Source organism: Phalangium opilio, unplaced genomic scaffold, assembly GCF_054372755.1.
Source record: "Phalangium opilio isolate 3A_F unplaced genomic scaffold, DU_Popi_V2 ptg000352l_1, whole genome shotgun sequence".
In the NCBI taxonomy this organism is placed as follows: domain Eukaryota; kingdom Metazoa; phylum Arthropoda; class Arachnida; order Opiliones; family Phalangiidae; genus Phalangium; species Phalangium opilio.
Genome location: NW_028324228.1, coordinates 5,620,202 through 5,639,895, shown reverse-complemented (window position 1 = coordinate 5,639,895; position 19,694 = coordinate 5,620,202). Strand labels below are relative to the sequence as shown.

The 19,694-nt window shown below is 42.5% G+C and overlaps 88 non-coding genes across 88 annotated transcripts; all 88 read right to left on the bottom strand.

Moving 5' to 3' along the window:
* TRNAW-CCA (transfer RNA tryptophan (anticodon CCA)) lies at positions 1-72 on the bottom strand. Its single transcript has one exon. It is a non-coding gene; the product is annotated as a tRNA-Trp (tRNA).
* A 67-nt stretch (positions 73-139) lies between these two features.
* On the bottom strand, positions 140-211 carry TRNAW-CCA (transfer RNA tryptophan (anticodon CCA)). Its single transcript has one exon. It is a non-coding gene; the product is annotated as a tRNA-Trp (tRNA).
* Positions 212-278: 67 nt separating this feature from the next.
* Positions 279-350, bottom strand: TRNAW-CCA (transfer RNA tryptophan (anticodon CCA)). Its single transcript has one exon. It is a non-coding gene; the product is annotated as a tRNA-Trp (tRNA).
* Positions 351-417: 67 nt separating this feature from the next.
* Positions 418-489, bottom strand: TRNAW-CCA (transfer RNA tryptophan (anticodon CCA)). Its single transcript has one exon. It is a non-coding gene; the product is annotated as a tRNA-Trp (tRNA).
* Positions 490-552: 63 nt separating this feature from the next.
* Positions 553-624, bottom strand: TRNAW-CCA (transfer RNA tryptophan (anticodon CCA)). The gene has a single exon. It is a non-coding gene; the product is annotated as a tRNA-Trp (tRNA).
* Positions 625-963: 339 nt separating this feature from the next.
* Positions 964-1,035, bottom strand: TRNAW-CCA (transfer RNA tryptophan (anticodon CCA)). Its single transcript has one exon. It is a non-coding gene; the product is annotated as a tRNA-Trp (tRNA).
* A 67-nt stretch (positions 1,036-1,102) lies between these two features.
* TRNAW-CCA (transfer RNA tryptophan (anticodon CCA)) lies at positions 1,103-1,174 on the bottom strand. Its single transcript has one exon. It is a non-coding gene; the product is annotated as a tRNA-Trp (tRNA).
* A 66-nt stretch (positions 1,175-1,240) lies between these two features.
* Positions 1,241-1,312, bottom strand: TRNAW-CCA (transfer RNA tryptophan (anticodon CCA)). Its single transcript has one exon. It is a non-coding gene; the product is annotated as a tRNA-Trp (tRNA).
* A 339-nt stretch (positions 1,313-1,651) lies between these two features.
* TRNAW-CCA (transfer RNA tryptophan (anticodon CCA)) lies at positions 1,652-1,723 on the bottom strand. Its single transcript has one exon. It is a non-coding gene; the product is annotated as a tRNA-Trp (tRNA).
* A 67-nt stretch (positions 1,724-1,790) lies between these two features.
* On the bottom strand, positions 1,791-1,862 carry TRNAW-CCA (transfer RNA tryptophan (anticodon CCA)). Its single transcript has one exon. It is a non-coding gene; the product is annotated as a tRNA-Trp (tRNA).
* Positions 1,863-1,929: 67 nt separating this feature from the next.
* TRNAW-CCA (transfer RNA tryptophan (anticodon CCA)) lies at positions 1,930-2,001 on the bottom strand. Its single transcript has one exon. It is a non-coding gene; the product is annotated as a tRNA-Trp (tRNA).
* Positions 2,002-2,068: 67 nt separating this feature from the next.
* On the bottom strand, positions 2,069-2,140 carry TRNAW-CCA (transfer RNA tryptophan (anticodon CCA)). Its single transcript has one exon. It is a non-coding gene; the product is annotated as a tRNA-Trp (tRNA).
* A 63-nt stretch (positions 2,141-2,203) lies between these two features.
* On the bottom strand, positions 2,204-2,275 carry TRNAW-CCA (transfer RNA tryptophan (anticodon CCA)). The gene has a single exon. It is a non-coding gene; the product is annotated as a tRNA-Trp (tRNA).
* Positions 2,276-2,752: 477 nt separating this feature from the next.
* TRNAW-CCA (transfer RNA tryptophan (anticodon CCA)) lies at positions 2,753-2,824 on the bottom strand. Its single transcript has one exon. It is a non-coding gene; the product is annotated as a tRNA-Trp (tRNA).
* A 67-nt stretch (positions 2,825-2,891) lies between these two features.
* Positions 2,892-2,963, bottom strand: TRNAW-CCA (transfer RNA tryptophan (anticodon CCA)). Its single transcript has one exon. It is a non-coding gene; the product is annotated as a tRNA-Trp (tRNA).
* Positions 2,964-3,030: 67 nt separating this feature from the next.
* On the bottom strand, positions 3,031-3,102 carry TRNAW-CCA (transfer RNA tryptophan (anticodon CCA)). The gene has a single exon. It is a non-coding gene; the product is annotated as a tRNA-Trp (tRNA).
* Positions 3,103-3,168: 66 nt separating this feature from the next.
* On the bottom strand, positions 3,169-3,240 carry TRNAW-CCA (transfer RNA tryptophan (anticodon CCA)). The gene has a single exon. It is a non-coding gene; the product is annotated as a tRNA-Trp (tRNA).
* A 339-nt stretch (positions 3,241-3,579) lies between these two features.
* TRNAW-CCA (transfer RNA tryptophan (anticodon CCA)) lies at positions 3,580-3,651 on the bottom strand. Its single transcript has one exon. It is a non-coding gene; the product is annotated as a tRNA-Trp (tRNA).
* A 67-nt stretch (positions 3,652-3,718) lies between these two features.
* TRNAW-CCA (transfer RNA tryptophan (anticodon CCA)) lies at positions 3,719-3,790 on the bottom strand. Its single transcript has one exon. It is a non-coding gene; the product is annotated as a tRNA-Trp (tRNA).
* A 67-nt stretch (positions 3,791-3,857) lies between these two features.
* TRNAW-CCA (transfer RNA tryptophan (anticodon CCA)) lies at positions 3,858-3,929 on the bottom strand. Its single transcript has one exon. It is a non-coding gene; the product is annotated as a tRNA-Trp (tRNA).
* Positions 3,930-3,996: 67 nt separating this feature from the next.
* On the bottom strand, positions 3,997-4,068 carry TRNAW-CCA (transfer RNA tryptophan (anticodon CCA)). Its single transcript has one exon. It is a non-coding gene; the product is annotated as a tRNA-Trp (tRNA).
* Positions 4,069-4,131: 63 nt separating this feature from the next.
* TRNAW-CCA (transfer RNA tryptophan (anticodon CCA)) lies at positions 4,132-4,203 on the bottom strand. The gene has a single exon. It is a non-coding gene; the product is annotated as a tRNA-Trp (tRNA).
* A 477-nt stretch (positions 4,204-4,680) lies between these two features.
* Positions 4,681-4,752, bottom strand: TRNAW-CCA (transfer RNA tryptophan (anticodon CCA)). Its single transcript has one exon. It is a non-coding gene; the product is annotated as a tRNA-Trp (tRNA).
* Positions 4,753-4,819: 67 nt separating this feature from the next.
* On the bottom strand, positions 4,820-4,891 carry TRNAW-CCA (transfer RNA tryptophan (anticodon CCA)). The gene has a single exon. It is a non-coding gene; the product is annotated as a tRNA-Trp (tRNA).
* A 66-nt stretch (positions 4,892-4,957) lies between these two features.
* Positions 4,958-5,029, bottom strand: TRNAW-CCA (transfer RNA tryptophan (anticodon CCA)). The gene has a single exon. It is a non-coding gene; the product is annotated as a tRNA-Trp (tRNA).
* Positions 5,030-5,368: 339 nt separating this feature from the next.
* Positions 5,369-5,440, bottom strand: TRNAW-CCA (transfer RNA tryptophan (anticodon CCA)). The gene has a single exon. It is a non-coding gene; the product is annotated as a tRNA-Trp (tRNA).
* Positions 5,441-5,507: 67 nt separating this feature from the next.
* TRNAW-CCA (transfer RNA tryptophan (anticodon CCA)) lies at positions 5,508-5,579 on the bottom strand. Its single transcript has one exon. It is a non-coding gene; the product is annotated as a tRNA-Trp (tRNA).
* A 67-nt stretch (positions 5,580-5,646) lies between these two features.
* Positions 5,647-5,718, bottom strand: TRNAW-CCA (transfer RNA tryptophan (anticodon CCA)). Its single transcript has one exon. It is a non-coding gene; the product is annotated as a tRNA-Trp (tRNA).
* Positions 5,719-5,785: 67 nt separating this feature from the next.
* Positions 5,786-5,857, bottom strand: TRNAW-CCA (transfer RNA tryptophan (anticodon CCA)). The gene has a single exon. It is a non-coding gene; the product is annotated as a tRNA-Trp (tRNA).
* A 63-nt stretch (positions 5,858-5,920) lies between these two features.
* TRNAW-CCA (transfer RNA tryptophan (anticodon CCA)) lies at positions 5,921-5,992 on the bottom strand. Its single transcript has one exon. It is a non-coding gene; the product is annotated as a tRNA-Trp (tRNA).
* Positions 5,993-6,335: 343 nt separating this feature from the next.
* On the bottom strand, positions 6,336-6,407 carry TRNAW-CCA (transfer RNA tryptophan (anticodon CCA)). The gene has a single exon. It is a non-coding gene; the product is annotated as a tRNA-Trp (tRNA).
* A 63-nt stretch (positions 6,408-6,470) lies between these two features.
* On the bottom strand, positions 6,471-6,542 carry TRNAW-CCA (transfer RNA tryptophan (anticodon CCA)). Its single transcript has one exon. It is a non-coding gene; the product is annotated as a tRNA-Trp (tRNA).
* A 67-nt stretch (positions 6,543-6,609) lies between these two features.
* TRNAW-CCA (transfer RNA tryptophan (anticodon CCA)) lies at positions 6,610-6,681 on the bottom strand. Its single transcript has one exon. It is a non-coding gene; the product is annotated as a tRNA-Trp (tRNA).
* A 477-nt stretch (positions 6,682-7,158) lies between these two features.
* On the bottom strand, positions 7,159-7,230 carry TRNAW-CCA (transfer RNA tryptophan (anticodon CCA)). Its single transcript has one exon. It is a non-coding gene; the product is annotated as a tRNA-Trp (tRNA).
* A 67-nt stretch (positions 7,231-7,297) lies between these two features.
* Positions 7,298-7,369, bottom strand: TRNAW-CCA (transfer RNA tryptophan (anticodon CCA)). The gene has a single exon. It is a non-coding gene; the product is annotated as a tRNA-Trp (tRNA).
* Positions 7,370-7,436: 67 nt separating this feature from the next.
* On the bottom strand, positions 7,437-7,508 carry TRNAW-CCA (transfer RNA tryptophan (anticodon CCA)). Its single transcript has one exon. It is a non-coding gene; the product is annotated as a tRNA-Trp (tRNA).
* Positions 7,509-7,846: 338 nt separating this feature from the next.
* TRNAW-CCA (transfer RNA tryptophan (anticodon CCA)) lies at positions 7,847-7,918 on the bottom strand. Its single transcript has one exon. It is a non-coding gene; the product is annotated as a tRNA-Trp (tRNA).
* A 67-nt stretch (positions 7,919-7,985) lies between these two features.
* Positions 7,986-8,057, bottom strand: TRNAW-CCA (transfer RNA tryptophan (anticodon CCA)). Its single transcript has one exon. It is a non-coding gene; the product is annotated as a tRNA-Trp (tRNA).
* A 67-nt stretch (positions 8,058-8,124) lies between these two features.
* On the bottom strand, positions 8,125-8,196 carry TRNAW-CCA (transfer RNA tryptophan (anticodon CCA)). Its single transcript has one exon. It is a non-coding gene; the product is annotated as a tRNA-Trp (tRNA).
* A 67-nt stretch (positions 8,197-8,263) lies between these two features.
* Positions 8,264-8,335, bottom strand: TRNAW-CCA (transfer RNA tryptophan (anticodon CCA)). Its single transcript has one exon. It is a non-coding gene; the product is annotated as a tRNA-Trp (tRNA).
* A 339-nt stretch (positions 8,336-8,674) lies between these two features.
* Positions 8,675-8,746, bottom strand: TRNAW-CCA (transfer RNA tryptophan (anticodon CCA)). Its single transcript has one exon. It is a non-coding gene; the product is annotated as a tRNA-Trp (tRNA).
* A 67-nt stretch (positions 8,747-8,813) lies between these two features.
* TRNAW-CCA (transfer RNA tryptophan (anticodon CCA)) lies at positions 8,814-8,885 on the bottom strand. Its single transcript has one exon. It is a non-coding gene; the product is annotated as a tRNA-Trp (tRNA).
* Positions 8,886-8,952: 67 nt separating this feature from the next.
* On the bottom strand, positions 8,953-9,024 carry TRNAS-CGA (transfer RNA serine (anticodon CGA)). The gene has a single exon. It is a non-coding gene; the product is annotated as a tRNA-Ser (tRNA).
* A 67-nt stretch (positions 9,025-9,091) lies between these two features.
* Positions 9,092-9,163, bottom strand: TRNAW-CCA (transfer RNA tryptophan (anticodon CCA)). The gene has a single exon. It is a non-coding gene; the product is annotated as a tRNA-Trp (tRNA).
* A 63-nt stretch (positions 9,164-9,226) lies between these two features.
* Positions 9,227-9,298, bottom strand: TRNAW-CCA (transfer RNA tryptophan (anticodon CCA)). Its single transcript has one exon. It is a non-coding gene; the product is annotated as a tRNA-Trp (tRNA).
* A 67-nt stretch (positions 9,299-9,365) lies between these two features.
* TRNAW-CCA (transfer RNA tryptophan (anticodon CCA)) lies at positions 9,366-9,437 on the bottom strand. Its single transcript has one exon. It is a non-coding gene; the product is annotated as a tRNA-Trp (tRNA).
* A 67-nt stretch (positions 9,438-9,504) lies between these two features.
* Positions 9,505-9,576, bottom strand: TRNAW-CCA (transfer RNA tryptophan (anticodon CCA)). Its single transcript has one exon. It is a non-coding gene; the product is annotated as a tRNA-Trp (tRNA).
* Positions 9,577-9,642: 66 nt separating this feature from the next.
* Positions 9,643-9,714, bottom strand: TRNAW-CCA (transfer RNA tryptophan (anticodon CCA)). The gene has a single exon. It is a non-coding gene; the product is annotated as a tRNA-Trp (tRNA).
* A 66-nt stretch (positions 9,715-9,780) lies between these two features.
* On the bottom strand, positions 9,781-9,852 carry TRNAW-CCA (transfer RNA tryptophan (anticodon CCA)). Its single transcript has one exon. It is a non-coding gene; the product is annotated as a tRNA-Trp (tRNA).
* A 66-nt stretch (positions 9,853-9,918) lies between these two features.
* On the bottom strand, positions 9,919-9,990 carry TRNAR-CCG (transfer RNA arginine (anticodon CCG)). Its single transcript has one exon. It is a non-coding gene; the product is annotated as a tRNA-Arg (tRNA).
* Positions 9,991-10,254: 264 nt separating this feature from the next.
* Positions 10,255-10,326, bottom strand: TRNAW-CCA (transfer RNA tryptophan (anticodon CCA)). The gene has a single exon. It is a non-coding gene; the product is annotated as a tRNA-Trp (tRNA).
* A 487-nt stretch (positions 10,327-10,813) lies between these two features.
* Positions 10,814-10,885, bottom strand: TRNAW-CCA (transfer RNA tryptophan (anticodon CCA)). The gene has a single exon. It is a non-coding gene; the product is annotated as a tRNA-Trp (tRNA).
* A 67-nt stretch (positions 10,886-10,952) lies between these two features.
* Positions 10,953-11,024, bottom strand: TRNAW-CCA (transfer RNA tryptophan (anticodon CCA)). Its single transcript has one exon. It is a non-coding gene; the product is annotated as a tRNA-Trp (tRNA).
* Positions 11,025-11,230: 206 nt separating this feature from the next.
* TRNAW-CCA (transfer RNA tryptophan (anticodon CCA)) lies at positions 11,231-11,302 on the bottom strand. Its single transcript has one exon. It is a non-coding gene; the product is annotated as a tRNA-Trp (tRNA).
* A 342-nt stretch (positions 11,303-11,644) lies between these two features.
* TRNAW-CCA (transfer RNA tryptophan (anticodon CCA)) lies at positions 11,645-11,716 on the bottom strand. Its single transcript has one exon. It is a non-coding gene; the product is annotated as a tRNA-Trp (tRNA).
* Positions 11,717-11,778: 62 nt separating this feature from the next.
* On the bottom strand, positions 11,779-11,850 carry TRNAW-CCA (transfer RNA tryptophan (anticodon CCA)). The gene has a single exon. It is a non-coding gene; the product is annotated as a tRNA-Trp (tRNA).
* Positions 11,851-11,917: 67 nt separating this feature from the next.
* On the bottom strand, positions 11,918-11,989 carry TRNAW-CCA (transfer RNA tryptophan (anticodon CCA)). Its single transcript has one exon. It is a non-coding gene; the product is annotated as a tRNA-Trp (tRNA).
* Positions 11,990-12,056: 67 nt separating this feature from the next.
* TRNAW-CCA (transfer RNA tryptophan (anticodon CCA)) lies at positions 12,057-12,128 on the bottom strand. Its single transcript has one exon. It is a non-coding gene; the product is annotated as a tRNA-Trp (tRNA).
* A 66-nt stretch (positions 12,129-12,194) lies between these two features.
* On the bottom strand, positions 12,195-12,266 carry TRNAW-CCA (transfer RNA tryptophan (anticodon CCA)). Its single transcript has one exon. It is a non-coding gene; the product is annotated as a tRNA-Trp (tRNA).
* A 66-nt stretch (positions 12,267-12,332) lies between these two features.
* Positions 12,333-12,404, bottom strand: TRNAW-CCA (transfer RNA tryptophan (anticodon CCA)). The gene has a single exon. It is a non-coding gene; the product is annotated as a tRNA-Trp (tRNA).
* Positions 12,405-12,470: 66 nt separating this feature from the next.
* Positions 12,471-12,542, bottom strand: TRNAR-CCG (transfer RNA arginine (anticodon CCG)). Its single transcript has one exon. It is a non-coding gene; the product is annotated as a tRNA-Arg (tRNA).
* A 421-nt stretch (positions 12,543-12,963) lies between these two features.
* On the bottom strand, positions 12,964-13,035 carry TRNAW-CCA (transfer RNA tryptophan (anticodon CCA)). Its single transcript has one exon. It is a non-coding gene; the product is annotated as a tRNA-Trp (tRNA).
* Positions 13,036-13,098: 63 nt separating this feature from the next.
* On the bottom strand, positions 13,099-13,170 carry TRNAW-CCA (transfer RNA tryptophan (anticodon CCA)). Its single transcript has one exon. It is a non-coding gene; the product is annotated as a tRNA-Trp (tRNA).
* A 63-nt stretch (positions 13,171-13,233) lies between these two features.
* On the bottom strand, positions 13,234-13,305 carry TRNAS-CGA (transfer RNA serine (anticodon CGA)). The gene has a single exon. It is a non-coding gene; the product is annotated as a tRNA-Ser (tRNA).
* A 67-nt stretch (positions 13,306-13,372) lies between these two features.
* TRNAW-CCA (transfer RNA tryptophan (anticodon CCA)) lies at positions 13,373-13,444 on the bottom strand. The gene has a single exon. It is a non-coding gene; the product is annotated as a tRNA-Trp (tRNA).
* A 63-nt stretch (positions 13,445-13,507) lies between these two features.
* Positions 13,508-13,579, bottom strand: TRNAW-CCA (transfer RNA tryptophan (anticodon CCA)). Its single transcript has one exon. It is a non-coding gene; the product is annotated as a tRNA-Trp (tRNA).
* Positions 13,580-13,646: 67 nt separating this feature from the next.
* On the bottom strand, positions 13,647-13,718 carry TRNAW-CCA (transfer RNA tryptophan (anticodon CCA)). The gene has a single exon. It is a non-coding gene; the product is annotated as a tRNA-Trp (tRNA).
* Positions 13,719-13,785: 67 nt separating this feature from the next.
* On the bottom strand, positions 13,786-13,857 carry TRNAW-CCA (transfer RNA tryptophan (anticodon CCA)). Its single transcript has one exon. It is a non-coding gene; the product is annotated as a tRNA-Trp (tRNA).
* A 66-nt stretch (positions 13,858-13,923) lies between these two features.
* TRNAW-CCA (transfer RNA tryptophan (anticodon CCA)) lies at positions 13,924-13,995 on the bottom strand. Its single transcript has one exon. It is a non-coding gene; the product is annotated as a tRNA-Trp (tRNA).
* Positions 13,996-14,061: 66 nt separating this feature from the next.
* TRNAW-CCA (transfer RNA tryptophan (anticodon CCA)) lies at positions 14,062-14,133 on the bottom strand. The gene has a single exon. It is a non-coding gene; the product is annotated as a tRNA-Trp (tRNA).
* Positions 14,134-14,199: 66 nt separating this feature from the next.
* TRNAR-CCG (transfer RNA arginine (anticodon CCG)) lies at positions 14,200-14,271 on the bottom strand. The gene has a single exon. It is a non-coding gene; the product is annotated as a tRNA-Arg (tRNA).
* Positions 14,272-14,674: 403 nt separating this feature from the next.
* Positions 14,675-14,746, bottom strand: TRNAW-CCA (transfer RNA tryptophan (anticodon CCA)). Its single transcript has one exon. It is a non-coding gene; the product is annotated as a tRNA-Trp (tRNA).
* A 487-nt stretch (positions 14,747-15,233) lies between these two features.
* On the bottom strand, positions 15,234-15,305 carry TRNAW-CCA (transfer RNA tryptophan (anticodon CCA)). The gene has a single exon. It is a non-coding gene; the product is annotated as a tRNA-Trp (tRNA).
* A 67-nt stretch (positions 15,306-15,372) lies between these two features.
* On the bottom strand, positions 15,373-15,444 carry TRNAW-CCA (transfer RNA tryptophan (anticodon CCA)). Its single transcript has one exon. It is a non-coding gene; the product is annotated as a tRNA-Trp (tRNA).
* A 206-nt stretch (positions 15,445-15,650) lies between these two features.
* TRNAW-CCA (transfer RNA tryptophan (anticodon CCA)) lies at positions 15,651-15,722 on the bottom strand. Its single transcript has one exon. It is a non-coding gene; the product is annotated as a tRNA-Trp (tRNA).
* Positions 15,723-16,064: 342 nt separating this feature from the next.
* Positions 16,065-16,136, bottom strand: TRNAW-CCA (transfer RNA tryptophan (anticodon CCA)). The gene has a single exon. It is a non-coding gene; the product is annotated as a tRNA-Trp (tRNA).
* A 62-nt stretch (positions 16,137-16,198) lies between these two features.
* Positions 16,199-16,270, bottom strand: TRNAW-CCA (transfer RNA tryptophan (anticodon CCA)). The gene has a single exon. It is a non-coding gene; the product is annotated as a tRNA-Trp (tRNA).
* Positions 16,271-16,337: 67 nt separating this feature from the next.
* TRNAW-CCA (transfer RNA tryptophan (anticodon CCA)) lies at positions 16,338-16,409 on the bottom strand. The gene has a single exon. It is a non-coding gene; the product is annotated as a tRNA-Trp (tRNA).
* A 67-nt stretch (positions 16,410-16,476) lies between these two features.
* Positions 16,477-16,548, bottom strand: TRNAW-CCA (transfer RNA tryptophan (anticodon CCA)). The gene has a single exon. It is a non-coding gene; the product is annotated as a tRNA-Trp (tRNA).
* Positions 16,549-16,614: 66 nt separating this feature from the next.
* Positions 16,615-16,686, bottom strand: TRNAW-CCA (transfer RNA tryptophan (anticodon CCA)). The gene has a single exon. It is a non-coding gene; the product is annotated as a tRNA-Trp (tRNA).
* Positions 16,687-16,752: 66 nt separating this feature from the next.
* Positions 16,753-16,824, bottom strand: TRNAW-CCA (transfer RNA tryptophan (anticodon CCA)). Its single transcript has one exon. It is a non-coding gene; the product is annotated as a tRNA-Trp (tRNA).
* A 66-nt stretch (positions 16,825-16,890) lies between these two features.
* Positions 16,891-16,962, bottom strand: TRNAR-CCG (transfer RNA arginine (anticodon CCG)). Its single transcript has one exon. It is a non-coding gene; the product is annotated as a tRNA-Arg (tRNA).
* Positions 16,963-17,660: 698 nt separating this feature from the next.
* TRNAW-CCA (transfer RNA tryptophan (anticodon CCA)) lies at positions 17,661-17,732 on the bottom strand. Its single transcript has one exon. It is a non-coding gene; the product is annotated as a tRNA-Trp (tRNA).
* A 198-nt stretch (positions 17,733-17,930) lies between these two features.
* TRNAW-CCA (transfer RNA tryptophan (anticodon CCA)) lies at positions 17,931-18,002 on the bottom strand. Its single transcript has one exon. It is a non-coding gene; the product is annotated as a tRNA-Trp (tRNA).
* A 204-nt stretch (positions 18,003-18,206) lies between these two features.
* Positions 18,207-18,278, bottom strand: TRNAW-CCA (transfer RNA tryptophan (anticodon CCA)). The gene has a single exon. It is a non-coding gene; the product is annotated as a tRNA-Trp (tRNA).
* A 201-nt stretch (positions 18,279-18,479) lies between these two features.
* TRNAW-CCA (transfer RNA tryptophan (anticodon CCA)) lies at positions 18,480-18,551 on the bottom strand. The gene has a single exon. It is a non-coding gene; the product is annotated as a tRNA-Trp (tRNA).
* A 796-nt stretch (positions 18,552-19,347) lies between these two features.
* Positions 19,348-19,419, bottom strand: TRNAW-CCA (transfer RNA tryptophan (anticodon CCA)). The gene has a single exon. It is a non-coding gene; the product is annotated as a tRNA-Trp (tRNA).
* Positions 19,420-19,482: 63 nt separating this feature from the next.
* TRNAW-CCA (transfer RNA tryptophan (anticodon CCA)) lies at positions 19,483-19,554 on the bottom strand. Its single transcript has one exon. It is a non-coding gene; the product is annotated as a tRNA-Trp (tRNA).
* Between the last annotated feature and the right edge of the window lie 140 nt (positions 19,555-19,694).

Below are 19,694 nucleotides of genomic sequence, written 5' to 3'. Positions count from 1 at the left end.
TGACCCGGACGTGATTCGAACACGCAGCCTTCTGATCTGGAGTCAGACGCGCTACCATTGCGCCACCGAGTCCCCTTTACGAAGGTTTAATTGGTAGAATTTCTATAAATAACGTAAAAACTAAATTTTATTATTTGTTTGACCCGGACGTGATTCGAACACGCAGCCTTCTGATCTGGAGTCAGACGCGCTACCATTGCGCCACCGAGTCCCCTTTACGAAGGTTTAATTGGTAGAATTTCTATAAATAACGTAAAAACTAAATTTTATTATTTGTTTGACCCGGACGTGATTCGAACACGCAGCCTTCTGATCTGGAGTCAGACGCGCTACCATTGCGCCACCGAGTCCCCTTTACGAAGGTTTAATTGGTAGAATTTCTATAAACAACGTAAAAACTAAATTTTATTATTTGTTTGACCCGGACGTGATTCGAACACGCAGCCTTCTGACCTGGAGTCAGACGCGCTACCATTGCGCCACCGAGCCCCCTGACGGTTTAATTGGTAGAATTTCTATAAACAACGTAAAAACTAAATTTTATTATTTGTTTGACCCGGACGTGATTCGAACACGCAGCCTTCTGATCTGGAGTCAGACGTGCTACCATTGCGCCACCGAGCCCCCTTTACGAAGGTTTAATTGGTAGAATTTTAAAAACAACTTAAAAACTAATTTTTATTATTTCTTTGACCCGAACGTGATTCCAACACGCAGCCTTCTGATCTGGAGTCAGACGCGCTACTATTGCGCCACCGAGCCACCTTTACGAAGTTTAATTGGTAGAAATCTATAAACAACTTAAAAACTAAGTTTTAATTATTTCTTTGACCCAGACGTGATTCGAACACGCAACCTTCTGATGTGGTGTCAGACGCGCTACCATTGCGCCACCGAGCCCCCTGACGGTTTAATTGGTAGAATTTCTATAAACAACGTAAAAACTAACCTTTATTATTTGTTTGACCCGGACGTGATTCGAACACGCAGCCTTCTGATCTGGAGTCAGACGCACTACCATTGCGCCACCGAGTCCCCTTTACGAAGGTTTAATTGGTAGAATTTCTATAAAAAACGTAAAAACTAAATTTTATTATTTGTTTGACCCGGACGTGATTCGAACACGCAGCCTTCTGATCTGGAGTCAGACGCACTACCATTGCGCCACCGAGTCCCCTTACGAAGGTTTAATTGGTAGAATTTCTATAAAAAACGTAAAAACTAAATTTTATTATTTGTTTGACCCGGACGTGATTCGAACACGCAGCCTTCTGTTCTGGAGTCAGACGCGCTACCATTGCGCCACCGAGCCCCCTTTACGAAGGTTTAATTGGTAGAATTTTAAAAACAACTTAAAAACTGATCTTTATTATTTCTTTGACCCGGACGTGATTCCAACATCCAGCCTTCTGATCTGGAGTCAGACGCGCTTCTATTGCGCCACCGAGCCCCCTTTACGAGATTTAATTGGTAGAATTCTATAAACAACTTAAAAACTAAGTTTTAATTATTTCTTTGACCCAGACGTGATTCGAACACGGAGCCTTCTGATCTGGTGTCAGACGCGCTACCATTGCGCCACCGAGCCCCCTGACGGTTTAATTGGTAGAATTTCTATAAACAACGTAAAAACTAACCTTTATTATTTGTTTGACCCGGACGTGATTCGAACACGCAGCCTTCTGATCTGGAGTCAGACGCGCTACCATTGCGCCACCGAGTCCCCTTTACGAAGGTTTAATTGGTAGAATTTCTATAAATAACGTAAAAACTAAATTCTATTATTTGTTTGACCCGGACGTGATTCGAACACGCAGCCTTCTGATCTGGAGTCAGACGCGCTACCATTGCGCCACCGAGTCCCCTTTACGAAGGTTTAATTGGTAGAATTTCTATAAATAACGTAAAAACTAAATTTTATTATTTGTTTGACCCGGACGTGATTCGAACACGCAGCCTTCTGATCTGGAGTCAGACGCGCTACCATTGCGCCACCGAGTCCCCTTTACGAAGGTTTAATTGGTAGAATTTCTATAAACAACGTAAAAACTAAATTTTATTATTTGTTTGACCCGGACGTGATTCGAACACGCAGCCTTCTGACCTGGAGTCAGACGCGCTACCATTGCGCCACCGAGCCCCCTGACGGTTTAATTGGTAGAATTTCTATAAACAACGTAAAAACTAAATTTTATTATTTGTTTGACCCGGACGTGATTCGAACACGCAGCCTTCTGATCTGGAGTCAGACGTGCTACCATTGCGCCACCGAGCCCCCTTTACGAAGGTTTAATTGGTAGAATTTTAAAAACAACTTAAAAACTAATTTTTATTATTTCTTTGACCCGAACGTGATTCCAACACGCAGCCTTCTGATCTGGAGTCAGACGCGCTACTATTGCGCCACCGAGCCCCCTTTACGAAGGTTTAATTGGTAGAATTTTAAAAACAACTTAAAAACTGATTTTTATTATTTCTTTGACCCGGACGTGATTCCAACACGCAGCCTTCTTATCTGGAGTCAGACGCGCTACTATTGCGCCACCGAGCCACCTTTACGAAGTTTAATTGGTAGAAATCTATAAACAACTTAAAAACTAAGTTTTAATTATTTCTTTGACCCAGACGTGATTCGAACACGCAACCTTCTGATGTGGTGTCAGACGCGCTACCATTGCGCCACCGAGCCCCCTGACGGTTTAATTGGTAGAATTTCTATAAACAACGTAAAAACTAACCTTTATTATTTGTTTGACCCGGACGTGATTCGAACACGCAGCCTTCTGATCTGGAGTCAGACGCACTACCATTGCGCCACCGAGTCCCCTTTACGAAGGTTTAATTGGTAGAATTTCTATAAAAAACGTAAAAACTAAATTTTATTATTTGTTTGACCCGGACGTGATTCGAACACGCAGCCTTCTGATCTGGAGTCAGACGCACTACCATTGCGCCACCGAGTCCCCTTTACGAAGGTTTAATTGGTAGAATTTCTATAAAAAACGTAAAAACTAAATTTTATTATTTGTTTGACCCGGACGTGATTCGAACACGCAGCCTTCTGATCTGGAGTCAGACGCACTACCATTGCGCCACCGAGTCCCCTTACGAAGGTTTAATTGGTAGAATTTCTATAAAAAACGTAAAAACTAAATTTTATTATTTGTTTGACCCGGACGTGATTCGAACACGCAGCCTTCTGTTCTGGAGTCAGACGCGCTACCATTGCGCCACCGAGCCCCCTTTACGAAGGTTTAATTGGTAGAATTTTAAAAACAACTTAAAAACTGATCTTTATTATTTCTTTGACCCGGACGTGATTCCAACATCCAGCCTTCTGATCTGGAGTCAGACGCGCTTCTATTGCGCCACCGAGCCCCCTTTACGAGATTTAATTGGTAGAATTCTATAAACAACTTAAAAACTAAGTTTTAATTATTTCTTTGACCCAGACGTGATTCGAACACGGAGCCTTCTGATCTGGTGTCAGACGCGCTACCATTGCGCCACCGAGCCCCCTGACGGTTTAATTGGTAGAATTTCTATAAACAACGTAAAAACTAACCTTTATTATTTGTTTGACCCGGACGTGATTCGAACACGCAGCCTTCTGATCTGGAGTCAGACGCGCTACCATTGCGCCACCGAGTCCCCTTTACGAAGGTTTAATTGGTAGAATTTCTATAAATAACGTAAAAACTAAATTTTATTATTTGTTTGACCCGGACGTGATTCGAACACGCAGCCTTCTGATCTGGAGTCAGACGCGCTACCATTGCGCCACCGAGTCCCCTTTACGAAGGTTTAATTGGTAGAATTTCTATAAATAACGTAAAAACTAAATTTTATTATTTGTTTGACCCGGACGTGATTCGAACACGCAGCCTTCTGATCTGGAGTCAGACGCGCTACCATTGCGCCACCGAGTCCCCTTTACGAAGGTTTAATTGGTAGAATTTCTATAAACAACGTAAAAACTAAATTTTATTATTTGTTTGACCCGGACGTGATTCGAACACGCAGCCTTCTGACCTGGAGTCAGACGCGCTACCATTGCGCCACCGAGCCCCCTGACGGTTTAATTGGTAGAATTTCTATAAACAACGTAAAAACTAAATTTTATTATTTGTTTGACCCGGACGTGATTCGAACACGCAGCCTTCTGATCTGGAGTCAGACGTGCTACCATTGCGCCACCGAGCCCCCTTTACGAAGGTTTAATTGGTAGAATTTTAAAAACAACTTAAAAACTAATTTTTATTATTTCTTTGACCCGAACGTGATTCCAACACGCAGCCTTCTGATCTGGAGTCAGACGCGCTACTATTGCGCCACCGAGCCCCCTTTACGAAGGTTTAATTGGTAGAATTTTAAAAACAACTTAAAAACTGATTTTTATTATTTCTTTGACCCGGACGTGATTCCAACACGCAGCCTTCTTATCTGGAGTCAGACGCGCTACTATTGCGCCACCGAGCCACCTTTACGAAGTTTAATTGGTAGAAATCTATAAACAACTTAAAAACTAAGTTTTAATTATTTCTTTGACCCAGACGTGATTCGAACACGCAACCTTCTGATGTGGTGTCAGACGCGCTACCATTGCGCCACCGAGCCCCCTGACGGTTTAATTGGTAGAATTTCTATAAACAACGTAAAAACTAACCTTTATTATTTGTTTGACCCGGACGTGATTCGAACACGCAGCCTTCTGATCTGGAGTCAGACGCACTACCATTGCGCCACCGAGTCCCCTTTACGAAGGTTTAATTGGTAGAATTTCTATAAAAAACGTAAAAACTAAATTTTATTATTTGTTTGACCCGGACGTGATTCGAACACGCAGCCTTCTGATCTGGAGTCAGACGCACTACCATTGCGCCACCGAGTCCCCTTACGAAGGTTTAATTGGTAGAATTTCTATAAAAAACGTAAAAACTAAATTTTATTATTTGTTTGACCCGGACGTGATTCGAACACGCAGCCTTCTGATCTGGAGTCAGACGCGCTACCATTGCGCCACCGAGCCCCCTTTACGAAGGTTTAATTGGTAGAATTTTAAAAACAATTTAAAAACTGATCTTTATTATTTCTTTGACCCGGACGTGATTCCAACATCCAGCCTTCTGATCTGGAGTCAGACGCGCTTCTATTGCGCCACCGAGCCCCCTTTACGAGATTTAATTGGTAGAATTCTATAAACAACTTAAAAACTAAGTTTTAATTATTTCTTTGACCCAGACGTGATTCGAACACGGAGCCTTCTGATCTGGTGTCAGACGCGCTACCATTGCGCCACCGAGCCCCCTGACGGTTTAATTGGTAGAATTTCTATAAACAACGTAAAAACTAACCTTTATTATTTGTTTGACCCGGACGTGATTCGAACACGCAGCCTTCTGATCTGGAGTCAGACGCGCTACCATTGCGCCACCGAGTCCCCTGTACGAAGGTTTAATTGGTAGAATTTCTATAAATAACGTAAAAACTAAATTTTATTATTTGTTTGACCCGGACGTGATTCGAACACGCAGCCTTCTGATCTGGAGTCAGACGCGCTACCATTGCGCCACCGAGTCCCCTTTACGAAGGTTTAATTGGTAGAATTTCTATAAATAACGTAAAAACTAAATTTTATTATTTGTTTGACCCGGACGTGATTCGAACACGCAGCCTTCTGATCTGGAGTCAGACGCGCTACCATTGCGCCACCGAGTCCCCTTTACGAAGGTTTAATTGGTAGAATTTCTATAAACAACGTAAAAACTAAATTTTATTATTTGTTTGACCCGGACGTGATTCGAACACGCAGCCTTCTGACCTGGAGTCAGACGCGCTACCATTGCGCCACCGAGCCCCCTGACGGTTTAATTGGTAGAATTTCTATAAACAACGTAAAAACTAAATTTTATTATTTGTTTGACCCGGACGTGATTCGAACACGCAGCCTTCTGATCTGGAGTCAGACGCGCTACCATTGCGCCACCGAGTCCCCTTTACGAAGGTTTAATTGGTAGAATTTCTATAAACAACGTAAAAACTAAATTTTATTATTTGTTTGACCCGGACGTGATTCGAACACGCAGCCTTCTGACCTGGAGTCAGACGTGCTACCATTGCGCCACCAAGCCCCCTTTACGAAGGTTTAATTGGTAGAATTTTAAAAAACACTTAAAAACTGTTTTTTATTATTGCTTTGACCCGGACGTGATACCAACACAAAGCCTTCTGATCTGGAGTCAGACGCGCTACCATTGCGCCACCGAGCCCCCTTTACGAAGGTTTAGTTGGTAGAATTTTAAAAAAACTTAAAAACTATGTTTTAATTATTTCTTTGACCCAGACGTGATTCGAACACGCAGCCTTCTGATCTGGTGTCAGACGCGCTACCATTGCGCCACCGAGCCCCCTGACGGTTTAATTGGTAGAATTTCTATAAACAACGTAAAAACTAACCTTTATTATTTGTTTGACCCGGACGTGATTCGAACACGCAGCCTTCTGATCTGGAGTCAGACGCGCTACCATTGCGCCACCGAGTCCCCTTTACGAAGGTTTAATTGGTAGAATTTCTATAAAAAACGTAAAAACTAAATTTTATTATTTGTTTGACCCGGACGTGATTCGAACACGCAGCCTTCTGTTCTGGAGTCAGACGCGCTACCATTGCGCCACCGAGCCCCCTTTACGAAGGTTTAATTGGTAGAATTTAAAAAACAACTTAAAAACTAATTTTTATTATTTCTTTGACCCGAACGTGATTCCAACACGCAGCCTTCTGATCTGGAGTCAGACGCGCTACTATTGCGCCACCGAGCCCCCTTTACGAAGGTTTAATTGGTAGAATTTTAAAAACAACTTAAAAACTGATTTTTATTATTTCTTTGACCCGGACGTGATTCCAACACGCAGCCTTCTTATCTGGAGTCAGACGCGCTACTATTGCGCCACCGAGCCACCTTTACGAAGTTTAATTGGTAGAAATCTATAAACCACTTAAAAACTAAGTTTTAATTATTTCTTTGACCCAGACGTGATTCGAACACGCAGCCTTCTGATGTGGTGTCAGACGCGCTACCATTGCGCCACCGAGCCCCCTGACGGTTTAATTGGTAGAATTTCTATAAACAACGTAAAAACTAACCTTTATTATTTGTTTGACCCGGACGTGATTCGAACACGCAGCCTTCTGATCTGGAGTCAGACGCACTACCATTGCGCCACCGAGTCCCCTTTACGAAGGTTTAATTGGTAGAATTTCTATAAAAAACGTAAAAACTAAATTTTATTATTTGTTTGACCCGGACGTGATTCGAACACGCAGCCTTCTGATCTGGAGTCAGACGCACTACCATTGCGCCACCGAGTCCCCTTTACGAAGGTTTAATTGGTAGAATTTCTATAAAAAACGTAAAAACTAAATTTTATTATTTGTTTGACCCGGACGTGATTCGAACACGCAGCCTTCTGTTCTGGAGTCAGACGCGCTACCATTGCGCCACCGAGCCCCCTTTACGAAGGTTTAATTGGTAGAATTTTAAAAACAACTTAAAAACTGATCTTTATTATTTCTTTGACCCGGACGTGATTCCAACATCCAGCCTTCTGATCTGGAGTCAGACGCGCTTCTATTGCGCCACCGAGCCCCCTTTACGAGATTTAATTGGTAGAATTCTATAAACAACTTAAAAACTAAGTTTTAATTATTTCTTTGACCCAGACGTGATTCGAACACGGAGCCTTCTGATCTGGTGTCAGACGCGCTACCATTGCGCCACCGAGCCCCTGACGGTTTAATTGGTAGAATTTCTATAAACAACGTAAAAACTAACCTTTATTATTTGTTTGACCCGGACGTGATTCGAACACTCAGCCTTCTGATCTGGAGTCAGACGCGCTACCATTGCGCCACCGAGTCCCCTGTACGAAGGTTTAATTGGTAGAATTTCTATAAATAACGTAAAAACTAAATTTTATTATTTGTTTGACCCGGACGTGATTCGAACACGCAGCCTTCTGATCTGGAGTCAGACGCGCTACCATTGCGCCACCGAGTCCCCTTTACGAAGGTTTAATTGGTAGAATTTCTATAAATAACGTAAAAACTAAATTTTATTATTTGTTTGACCCGGACGTGATTCGAACACGCAGCCTTCTGATCTGGAGTCAGACGCGCTACCATCGCGCCACCGAGTCCCCTTTACGAAGGTTTAATTGGTAGAATTTCTATAAACAACGTAAAAACTAAATTTTATTATTTGTTTGACCCGGACGTGATTCGAACACGCAGCCTTCTGTTCTGGAGTCAGACGCGCTACCATTGCGCCACCGAGCCCCCTTTACGAAGGTTTAATTGGTAGAATTTTAAAAACAACTTAAAAACTGATCTTTATTATTTCTTTGACCCGGACGTGATTCCAACATCCAGCCTTCTGATCTGGAGTCAGACGCGCTTCTATTGCGCCACCGAGCCCCCTTTACGAGATTTAATTGGTAGAATTCTATAAACAACTTAAAAACTAAGTTTTAATTATTTCTTTGACCCAGACGTGATTCGAACACGGAGCCTTCTGATCTGGTGTCAGACGCGCTACCATTGCGCCACCGAGCCCCCTGACGGTTTAATTGGTAGAATTTCTATAAACAACGTAAAAACTAACCTTTATTATTTGTTTGACCCGGACGTGATTCGAACACGCAGCCTTCTGATCTGGAGTCAGACGCGCTACCATTGCGCCACCGAGTCCCCTTTACGAAGGTTTAATTGGTAGAATTTCTATAAACAACGTAAAAACTAAATTTTATTATTTGTTTGACCCGGACGTGATTCGAACACGCAGCCTTCTGATCTGGAGTCAGACGCGCTACCATTGCGCCACCGAGTCCCCTTTACGAAGGTTTAATTGGTAGAATTTCTATAAACAACGTAAAAACTAAATTTTATTATATGTTTGACCCGGACGTGATTCGAACACGCAGCCTTCTGATCTCGAGTCAGACGCGCTACCATTGCGCCACCGAGTCCCCTTTACGAAGGTTTAATTGGTAGAATTTCTATAAACAACGTAAAAACTAAATTTTATTATTTGTTTGACCCGGACGTGATTCGAACACGCAGCCTTCTGATCTGGAGTCAGACGCGCTACCATTGCGCCACCGAGCCCCCTGACGGTTTAATTGGTAGAATTTCTATAAACAACGTAAAAACTAACCTTTATTATTTGTTTGACCCGGACGTGATTCGAACACGCAGCCTTCTGATCTGGAGTCAGACGCGCTACCATTGCGCCACCGAGTCCCCTTTACGAAGGTTTAATTGGTAGAATTTCTATAAACAACGTAAAAACTAACCTTTATTATTTGTTTGACCCGGACGTGATTCGAACACGCAGCCTTCTGATCTGGAGTCAGACGCGCTACCATTGCGCCACCGAGTCCCCTTTACGAAGGTTTTATTGGTAGAATTTCTATAAACAACGTAAAAACTAACCTTTATTATTTGTTTGACCCGGACGTGATTCGAACACGCAGCCTTCTGATCTGGAGTCAGACGCGCTACCATTGCGCCACCGAGTCCCCTTTACGAAGCTTTAATTGGTAGAATTTTAAAAACAACTTAAAAACTTATTTTTATTATTTGTTTGACCCGGACGTGATTCGAACACGCAGCCTTCTGTTCTGGAGTCAGACGCGCTACCATTGCGCCACCGAGTCTCCTATACGAAGCTTTAATTGGTAGAATTCTAAAAACAACATAAAAACTTAGTTTTATTATTTGTTTGACCCGGACGTGATTCGAACACGCAGCCTTCTGTTCTGGAGTCAGACGCGCTACCATTGCGCCACCGAGCCCCCATTACGAAGGTTTAATTGGTAGAATTTTAAAAACAACTTAAAAACTGATTTTTATTATTTCTTTGACCCGAACGTGATTCCAACACGCAGCCTTCTGATCCGGAGTCAGACGCGCTACTATTGCGCCACCGAGCCCCCTGAACGAAGGTTAAATTGGTAAAATTTTTATAAACAAGGTTAAATTAGTAGAATTTTTATAAACAAGGTTAAATTGGTAGAATTTTTATAAACAAGGTAAAAACTAAATTTTAATATTTGTTTGACCCGGACGTGATTCGAACACGCAGCCTTCTGACCTGGAATCACACGCGCTGACATTGCGCCACCGAGCCCCCTTTACGAAGGTTAAATTGGTAGAATTCCTATAAACAACGTAAAAACTAAATTTTATTATTTGTTTGACCCGGACGTGATTCGAACACGCAGCCTTCTGATCTGGAGTCAGACGTGCTACCATTGCGCCACCAAGCCCCCTTTACGAAGGTCTAATTGGTAGAATTTTAAAAAACACTTAAAAACTGATTTTAATTATTTCTTTAACCCGGACGTGATTCCAACACAAAGCCTTCTGATCTGGAGTCAGACGCGCTACCATTGCGCCACCGAGCCCCCTTTACGAAGGTTTAATTGGTAAAATTTTAAAAACAACTTAAAAACTGATTTTTATTATTTCTTTGACCCGGACGTGATTCCAACATCCAGCCTTCTGATCTGGAGTCAGACGCGCTACTATTGCGCCACCGAGCCCCCTTTACGAGATTTAATTGGTAGAATTCTATAAACAACTTAAAAACTAAGTTTTAATTATTTCTTTGACCCAGACGTGATTCGAACACGCAGCCTTCTGATCTGGTGTCAGACGCGCTACCATTGCGCTACCATTGCGCCACCGAGCCCCTGACGGTTTAATTGGTAGAATTTCTATAAACAACGTAAAAACTAACCTTTATTATTTGTTTGATCCGGACGTGATTCGAACACGCAGCCTTCTGATCTGGAGTCAGACGCGCTACCATTGCGCCACCGAGTCCCTTTTACGAAGGTTTAATTGGTAGAATTTCTATAAACAACGTAAAAACTAATTTTTATTATTTGTTTGACCCGGACGTGATTCGAACACGCAGCCTTCTGATCTGGAGTCAGACGCGCTACCATTGCGCCACCTAGTCCCCTTTACGAAGGTTTAATTGGTAGAATTTCTATAAACAACGTAAAAACTAAATTTTATTATTTGTTTGACCCGGACGTGATTCGAACACGCAGCCTTCTGATCTGGAATCAGACGCGCTGACATTGCGCCACCAAGCCCCCTGAACGAAGGTTAAATTGGTAGAATTCCTATAAACAACGTAAAAACTAAATTTTATTATTTGTTTGACCCGGACGTGATTCGAACACGCAGCCTTCTGATCTGGAGTCAGACGTGCTACCATTGCGCCACCAAGCCCCCTTTACGAAGGTCTAATTGGTAGAATTTTAAAAAACACTTAAAAACTGATTTTAATTATTTCTTTAACCCGGACGTGATTCCAACACAAAGCCTTCTGATCTGGAGTCAGACGCGCTACCATTGCGCCACCGAGCCCCCTTTACGAAGGTTTAATTGGTAAAATTTTAAAAACAACTTAAAAACTGATTTTTATTATTTCTTTGACCCGGACGTGATTCCAACATCCAGCCTTCTGATCTGGAGTCAGACGCGCTACTATTGCGCCACCGAGCCCCCTTTACGAGATTTAATTGGTAGAATTCTATAAACAACTTAAAAACTAAGTTTTAATTATTTCTTTGACCCAGACGTGATTCGAACACGCAGCCTTCTGATCTGGTGTCAGACGCGCTACCATTGCGCCACCGAGCCCCTGACGGTTTAATTGGTAGAATTTCTATAAACAACGTAAAAACTAACCTTTATTATTTGTTTGATCCGGACGTGATTCGAACACGCAGCCTTCTGATCTGGAGTCAGACGCGCTACCATTGCGCCACCGAGTCCCTTTTACGAAGGTTTAATTGGTAGAATTTCTATAAACAACGTAAAAACTAATTTTTATTATTTGTTTGACCCGGACGTGATTCGAACACGCAGCCTTCTGATCTGGAGTCAGACGCGCTACCATTGCGCCACCTAGTCCCCTTTACGAAGGTTTAATTGGTAGAATTTCTATAAACAACGTAAAAACTAAATTTTATTAGTTGTTTGACCCGGACGTGATTCGAACACGCAGCCTTCTGATCTGGAGTCAGACGCGCTACCATTGCGCCACCGAGTCCCCTTTACGAAGCTTTAATTGGTAGAATTTTAAAAACAACTTAAAAACTTATTTTTATTATTTGTTTGACCCGGACGTGATTCGAACACGCAGCCTTCTGTTCTGGAGTCAGACGCGCTACCATTGCGCCACCGAGTCTCCTTTACGAAGCTTTAATTGGTAGAATTCTAAAAACAACATAAAAACTTAGTTTTATTATTTGTTTGACCCGGACGTGATTCGAACACGCAGCCTTCTGTTCTGGAGTCAGACGCGCTACCATTGCGCCACCGAGCCCCCTTTACGAAGGTTTAATTGGTAGAATTTTAAAAACAACTTAAAAACTGATTTTTATTATTTCTTTGACCCGAACGTGATTCCAACACGCAGCCTTCTGATCCGGAGTCAGACGCGCTACTATTGCGCCACCGAGCCCCCTTTACGAAGGTTTAATTGGTAGAATTTCTATAAACAACGTAAAAACTAAATTTTATTATTTGTTTGACCCGGACGTGATTCGAACACGCAGCCTTCTGATCTGGAATCAGACGCGCTGACATTGCGCCACCGAGCCCCCTGAACGAAGGTTAAATTGGTAGAATTCCTATAAACAACGTAAAAACTAAATATTATTATTTGTTTGACCCGGACGTGATTCGAACACGCAGCCTTCTGATCTGGAGTCAGACGTGTTTCGAACACGCAGCCTTCTGATCTGGAGACAGACGTGTTTCGAACACGCAGCCTTCTGATCTGGAGTCAGACGTGCTACCATTGCGCCACCAAGCCCCCTTTACGAAGGTTTAATTGGTAGAATTTCTATAAACAACGTAAAAACTAAATTTTATTATTTGTTTGACCCGGACGTGATTCGAACACGCAGCCTTCTGATCTGGAGTCAGACGCGCTACCATTGCGCCACCGAGCCCCCTGACGGTTTAATTGGTAGAATTTCTATAAACAACGTAAAAACTAACCTTTATTATTTGTTTGACCCGGACGTGATTCGAACACGCAGCCTTCTGATCTGGAGTCAGACGCGCTACCATTGCGCCACCGAGCCCCCTGACGGTTTAATTGGTAGAATTTCTATAAACAACGTAAAAACTAAATTTTATTATATGTTTGACCCGGACGTGATTCGAACACGCAGCCTTCTGATCTCGAGTCAGACGCGCTACCATTGCGCCACCGAGTCCCCTTTACGAAGGTTTAATTGGTAGAATTTCTATAAACAACGTAAAAACTAAATTTTATTATTTGTTTGACCCGGACGTGATTCGAACACGCAGCCTTCTGATCTGGAGTCAGACGCGCTACCATTGCGCCACCGAGCCCCCTGACGGTTTAATTGGTAGAATTTCTATAAACAACGTAAAAACTAACCTTTATTATTTGTTTGACCCGGACGTGATTCGAACACGCAGCCTTCTGATCTGGAGTCAGACGCGCTACCATTGCGCCACCGAGTCCCCTTTACGAAGGTTTAATTGGTAGAATTTCTATAAACAACGTAAAAACTAACCTTTATTATTTGTTTGACCCGGACGTGATTCGAACACGCAGCCTTCTGATCTGGAGTCAGACGCGCTACCATTGCGCCACCGAGTCCCCTTTACGAAGGTTTTATTGGTAGAATTTCTATAAACAACGTAAAAACTAACCTTTATTATTTGTTTGACCCGGACGTGATTCGAACACGCAGCCTTCTGATCTGGAGTCAGACGCGCTACCATTGCGCCACCGAGTCCCCTTTACGAAGCTTTAATTGGTAGAATTTTAAAAACAACTTAAAAACTTATTTTTATTATTTGTTTGACCCGGACGTGATTCGAACACGCAGCCTTCTGTTCTGGAGTCAGACGCGCTACCATTGCGCCACCGAGTCTCCTATACGAAGCTTTAATTGGTAGAATTCTAAAAACAACATAAAAACTTAGTTTTATTATTTGTTTGACCCGGACGTGATTCGAACACGCAGCCTTCTGTTCTGGAGTCAGACGCGCTACCATTGCGCCACCGAGCCCCCATTACGAAGGTTTAATTGGTAGAATTTTAAAAACAACTTAAAAACTGATTTTTATTATTTCTTTGACCCGAACGTGATTCCAACACGCAGCCTTCTGATCCGGAGTCAGACGCGCTACTATTGCGCCACCGAGCCCCCTGAACGAAGGTTAAATTGGTAAAATTTTTATAAACAAGGTTAAATTAGTAGAATTTTTATAAACAAGGTTAAATTGGTAGAATTTTTATAAACAAGGTAAAAACTAAATTTTAATATTTGTTTGACCCGGACGTGATTCGAACACGCAGCCTTCTGACCTGGAATCACACGCGCTGACATTGCGCCACCGAGCCCCCTTTACGAAGGTTAAATTGGTAGAATTCCTATAAACAACGTAAAAACTAAATTTTATTATTTGTTTGACCCGGACGTGATTCGAACAGGCAGCCTTCTGATCTGGAATCAGACGCGCTGACATTGCGCCACCAAGCCCCCTGAACGAAGGTTAAATTGGTAGAATTCCTATAAACAACGTAAAAACTAAATTTTATTATTTGTTTGACCCGGACGTGATTCGAACACGCAGCCTTCTGATCTGGAGTCAGACGTGCTACCATTGCGCCACCAAGCCCCCTTTACGAAGGTCTAATTGGTAGAATTTTAAAAAACACTTAAAAACTGATTTTAATTATTTCTTTAACCCGGACGTGATTCCAACACAAAGCCTTCTGATCTGGAGTCAGACGCGCTACCATTGCGCCACCGAGCCCCCTTTACGAAGGTTTAATTGGTAAAATTTTAAAAACAACTTAAAAACTGATTTTTATTATTTCTTTGACCCGGACGTGATTCCAACATCCAGCCTTCTGATCTGGAGTCAGACGCGCTACTATTGCGCCACCGAGCCCCCTTTACGAGATTTAATTGGTAGAATTCTATAAACAACTTAAAAACTAAGTTTTAATTATTTCTTTGACCCAGACGTGATTCGAACACGCAGCCTTCTGATCTGGTGTCAGACGCGCTACCATTGCGCTACCATTGCGCCACCGAGCCCCTGACGGTTTAATTGGTAGAATTTCTATAAACAACGTAAAAACTAACCTTTATTATTTGTTTGATCCGGACGTGATTCGAACACGCAGCCTTCTGATCTGGAGTCAGACGCGCTACCATTGCGCCACCGAGTCCCTTTTACGAAGGTTTAATTGGTAGAATTTCTATAAACAACGTAAAAACTAATTTTTATTATTTGTTTGACCCGGACGTGATTCGAACACGCAGCCTTCTGATCTGGAGTCAGACGCGCTACCATTGCGCCACCTAGTCCCCTTTACGAAGGTTTAATTGGTAGAATTTCTATAAACAACGTAAAAACTAAATTTTATTATTTGTTTGACCCGGACGTGATTCGAACACGCAGCCTTCTGATCTGGAATCAGACGCGCTGACATTGCGCCACCAAGCCCCCTGAACGAAGGTTAAATTGGTAGAATTCCTATAAACAACGTAAAAACTAAATTTTATTATTTGTTTGACCCGGACGTGATTCGAACACGCAGCCTTCTGATCTGGAGTCAGACGTGCTACCATTGCGCCACCAAGCCCCCTTTACGAAGGTCTAATTGGTAGAATTTTAAAAAACACTTAAAAACTGATTTTAATTATTTCTTTAACCCGGACGTGATTCCAACACAAAGCCTTCTGATCTGGAGTCAGACGCGCTACCATTGCGCCACCGAGCCCCCTTTACGAAGGTTTAATTGGTAAAATTTTAAAAACAACTTAAAAACTGATTTTTATTATTTCTTTGACCCGGACGTGATTCCAACATCCAGCCTTCTGATCTGGAGTCAGACGCGCTACTATTGCGCCACCGAGCCCCCTTTACGAGATTTAATTGGTAGAATTCTATAAACAACTTAAAAACTAAGTTTTAATTATTTCTTTGACCCAGACGTGATTCGAACACGCAGCCTTCTGATCTGGTGTCAGACGCGCTACCATTGCGCCACCGAGCCCCTGACGGTTTAATTGGTAGAATTTCTATAAACAACGTAAAAACTAACCTTTATTATTTGTTTGATCCGGACGTGATTCGAACACGCAGCCTTCTGATCTGGAGTCAGACGCGCTACCATTGCGCCACCGAGTCCCTTTTACGAAGGTTTAATTGGTAGAATTTCTATAAACAACGTAAAAACTAATTTTTATTATTTGTTTGACCCGGACGTGATTCGAACACGCAGCCTTCTGATCTGGAGTCAGACGCGCTACCATTGCGCCACCTAGTCCCCTTTACGAAGGTTTAATTGGTAGAATTTCTATAAACAACGTAAAAACTAAATTTTATTAGTTGTTTGACCCGGACGTGATTCGAACACGCAGCCTTCTGATCTGGAGTCAGACGCGCTACCATTGCGCCACCGAGTCCCCTTTACGAAGCTTTAATTGGTAGAATTTTAAAAACAACTTAAAAACTTATTTTTATTATTTGTTTGACCCGGACGTGATTCGAACACGCAGCCTTCTGTTCTGGAGTCAGACGCGCTACCATTGCGCCACCGAGTCTCCTTTACGAAGCTTTAATTGGTAGAATTCTAAAAACAACATAAAAACTTAGTTTTATTATTTGTTTGACCCGGACGTGATTCGAACACGCAGCCTTCTGTTCTGGAGTCAGACGCGCTACCATTGCGCCACCGAGCCCCCTTTACGAAGGTTTAATTGGTAGAATTTTAAAAACAACTTAAAAACTGATTTTTATTATTTCTTTGACCCGAACGTGATTCCAACACGCAGCCTTCTGATCCGGAGTCAGACGCGCTACTATTGCGCCACCGAGCCCCCTTTACGAAGGTTTAATTGGTAGAATTTCTATAAACAACGTAAAAACTAAATTTTATTATTTGTTTGACCCGGACGTGATTCGAACACGCAGCCTTCTGATCTGGAATCAGACGCGCTGACATTGCGCCACCGAGCCCCCTGAACGAAGGTTAAATTGGTAGAATTCCTATAAACAACGTAAAAACTAAATATTATTATTTGTTTGACCCGGACGTGATTCGAACACGCAGCCTTCTGATCTGGAGTCAGACGTGTTTCGAACACGCAGCCTTCTGATCTGGAGACAGACGTGTTTCGAACACGCAGCCTTCTGATCTGGAGTCAGACGTGCTACCATTGCGCCACCAAGCCCCCTTTACGAAGGTTTAATTGGTAGAATTTTAAAAAACACTTAAAAACTGATTTTTATTATTTCTTTGACCCGGACGTGATTCCAACACAAAGCCTTCTGATCTGGAGTCAGACGCGCTACCATTGCGCCACCGAGTCCCTTTTACGAAGGTTTAATTGGTAGAATTTCTATAAACAACGTAAAAACTAAATTTTATTATTTGTTTGACCCGGACGTGATTCGAACACGCAGCCTACTGATCTGGAGTCAGACGCGCTACCATTGCGCCACCTAGTCCCCTTTACGAAGGTTTAATTGGTAGAATTTCTATAAACAACGTAAAAACTAAATTTTATTATTTGTTTGACCCGGACGTGATTCGAACACGCAGCCTTCTGATCTGGAGTCAGACGCGCTACCATTGCGCCACCGAGTCCCCTGACGGTTTAATTGGTAGAATTTCTATAAACAACGTAAAAACTAACCTTTATTATTTGTTTGATCCGGACGTGATTCGAACACGCAGCCTTCTGATCTAATGTCAGACGCGCTACCATTGCGCCACCGAGCCCCCTGACGGTTTAATTGGTAGAATTTCTATAAACAACGTAAAAACTAACCTTTATTATTTGTTTGACCCGGACGTGATTCGAACACGCAGCCTTCTGATCTGGAGTCAGACGCGCTACCATTGCGCCACCGAGTCCCCTTTACGAAGCTTTAATTGGTAGAATTTTAAAAACAACTTAAAAACTTATTTTTATTATTTGTTTGACCCGGACGTGATTCGAACACACAGCCTTCTGTTCTGGAGTCAGACGCGCTACCATTGCGCCACCGAGCCCCCTTTACGAAGGTTTAATTGGTAGAATTTTAAAAACAACATAAAAACTTAGTTTTATTATTTGTTTGACCCGGACGTGATTCGAACACGCAGCCTTCTGTTCTGGAGTCAGACGCGCTACCATTGCGCCACCGAGCCCCCTTTACGAAGGTTTAATTGGTAGAATTTTAAAAACAACATAAAAACTTAGTTTTATTATTTGTTTGATCCGGACGTGATTCGAACACGCAGCCTTCTGATCTAATGTCAGACGCGCTACCATTGCGCCACCGAGCCCCCTGACGGTTTAATTGGTAGAATTTCTATAAACAACGTAAAAACTAACCTTTATTATTTGTTTGACCCGGACGTGATTCGAACACGCAGCCTTCTGATCTGGAGTCAGACGCGCTACCATTGCGCCACCGAGTCCCCTTTACGAAGCTTTAATTGGTAGAATTTTAAAAACAACTTAAAAACTTATTTTTATTATTTGTTTGACCCGAACGTGATTCCAACACGCAGCTTTCTGATCTGGTTTCAGAAGCGCTACCATTGCGCCACCGAGCCCCCTGAACGAAAGTAAAATTGGTAGAATTTTTATAAACAAGGTAAAAACTAAATTTTATTATTTGTTTGACCCGGACGTGATTCGAACACGCAACCTTCTGATCTGGAATCAGACGCGCTGACATTGCGCCACCGAGCCCCATGAACGAAGGTTAAATTGGTAGAATTCCTATAAACAACGTAAAAACTAAATATTATTATTTGTTTGACCCGGACGTGATTCGAACACGCAGCCTTCTGATCTGGAGTCAGACGTGTTTCGAACACGCAGCCTTCTGATCTGGAGTCAGACGTGCTACCATTGCGCCACCAAGCCCCCTTTACGAAGGTTTAATTGGTAGAATTTTAAAAAACACTTAAAAACTGATTTTTATTATTTCTTTGACCCGGACGTGATTCCAACACAAAGCCTTCTGATCTGGAGTCACACGCGCTACCATTGCGCCACCGAGCCCCCTTTACGAAGGTTTAATTGGTAAAATTTTAAAAACAACTTAAAAACTGATTTTTATTATTTCTTTGACCCGGACGTGATTCCAACATCCAGCCTTCTGATCTGGAGTCAGACGCGCTACTATTGCGCCACCGAGCCCCCTTTACGAGGTTTAATTGGTAGAATTCTATAAACAACTTAAAAACTAAGTTTTAATTATTTCTTTGACCCAGACGTGATTCGAACACGTAGCCTTCTGATCTGGTGTCAGACGCGCTACCATTGCGCCACCGAGCCCCCTGACGGTTTAATTGGTAGAATTTCTATAAACAACGTAAAAACTAACCTTTATTATTTGTTTGACCCGGACGTGATTCGAACACGCAGCCTTCTGATCTGGAGTCAGACGCGCTACCATTGCGCCACCGAGTCCCCTTTACGAAGGTTTAATTGGTAGAATTTTAAAAACAACTTAAAAACTGATTTTTATTATTTCTTTGACCCGAACGTGATTCCAACACGCAGCTTTCTGATCTGGTTTCAGAAGCGCTACCATTGCGCCACCGAGCCCC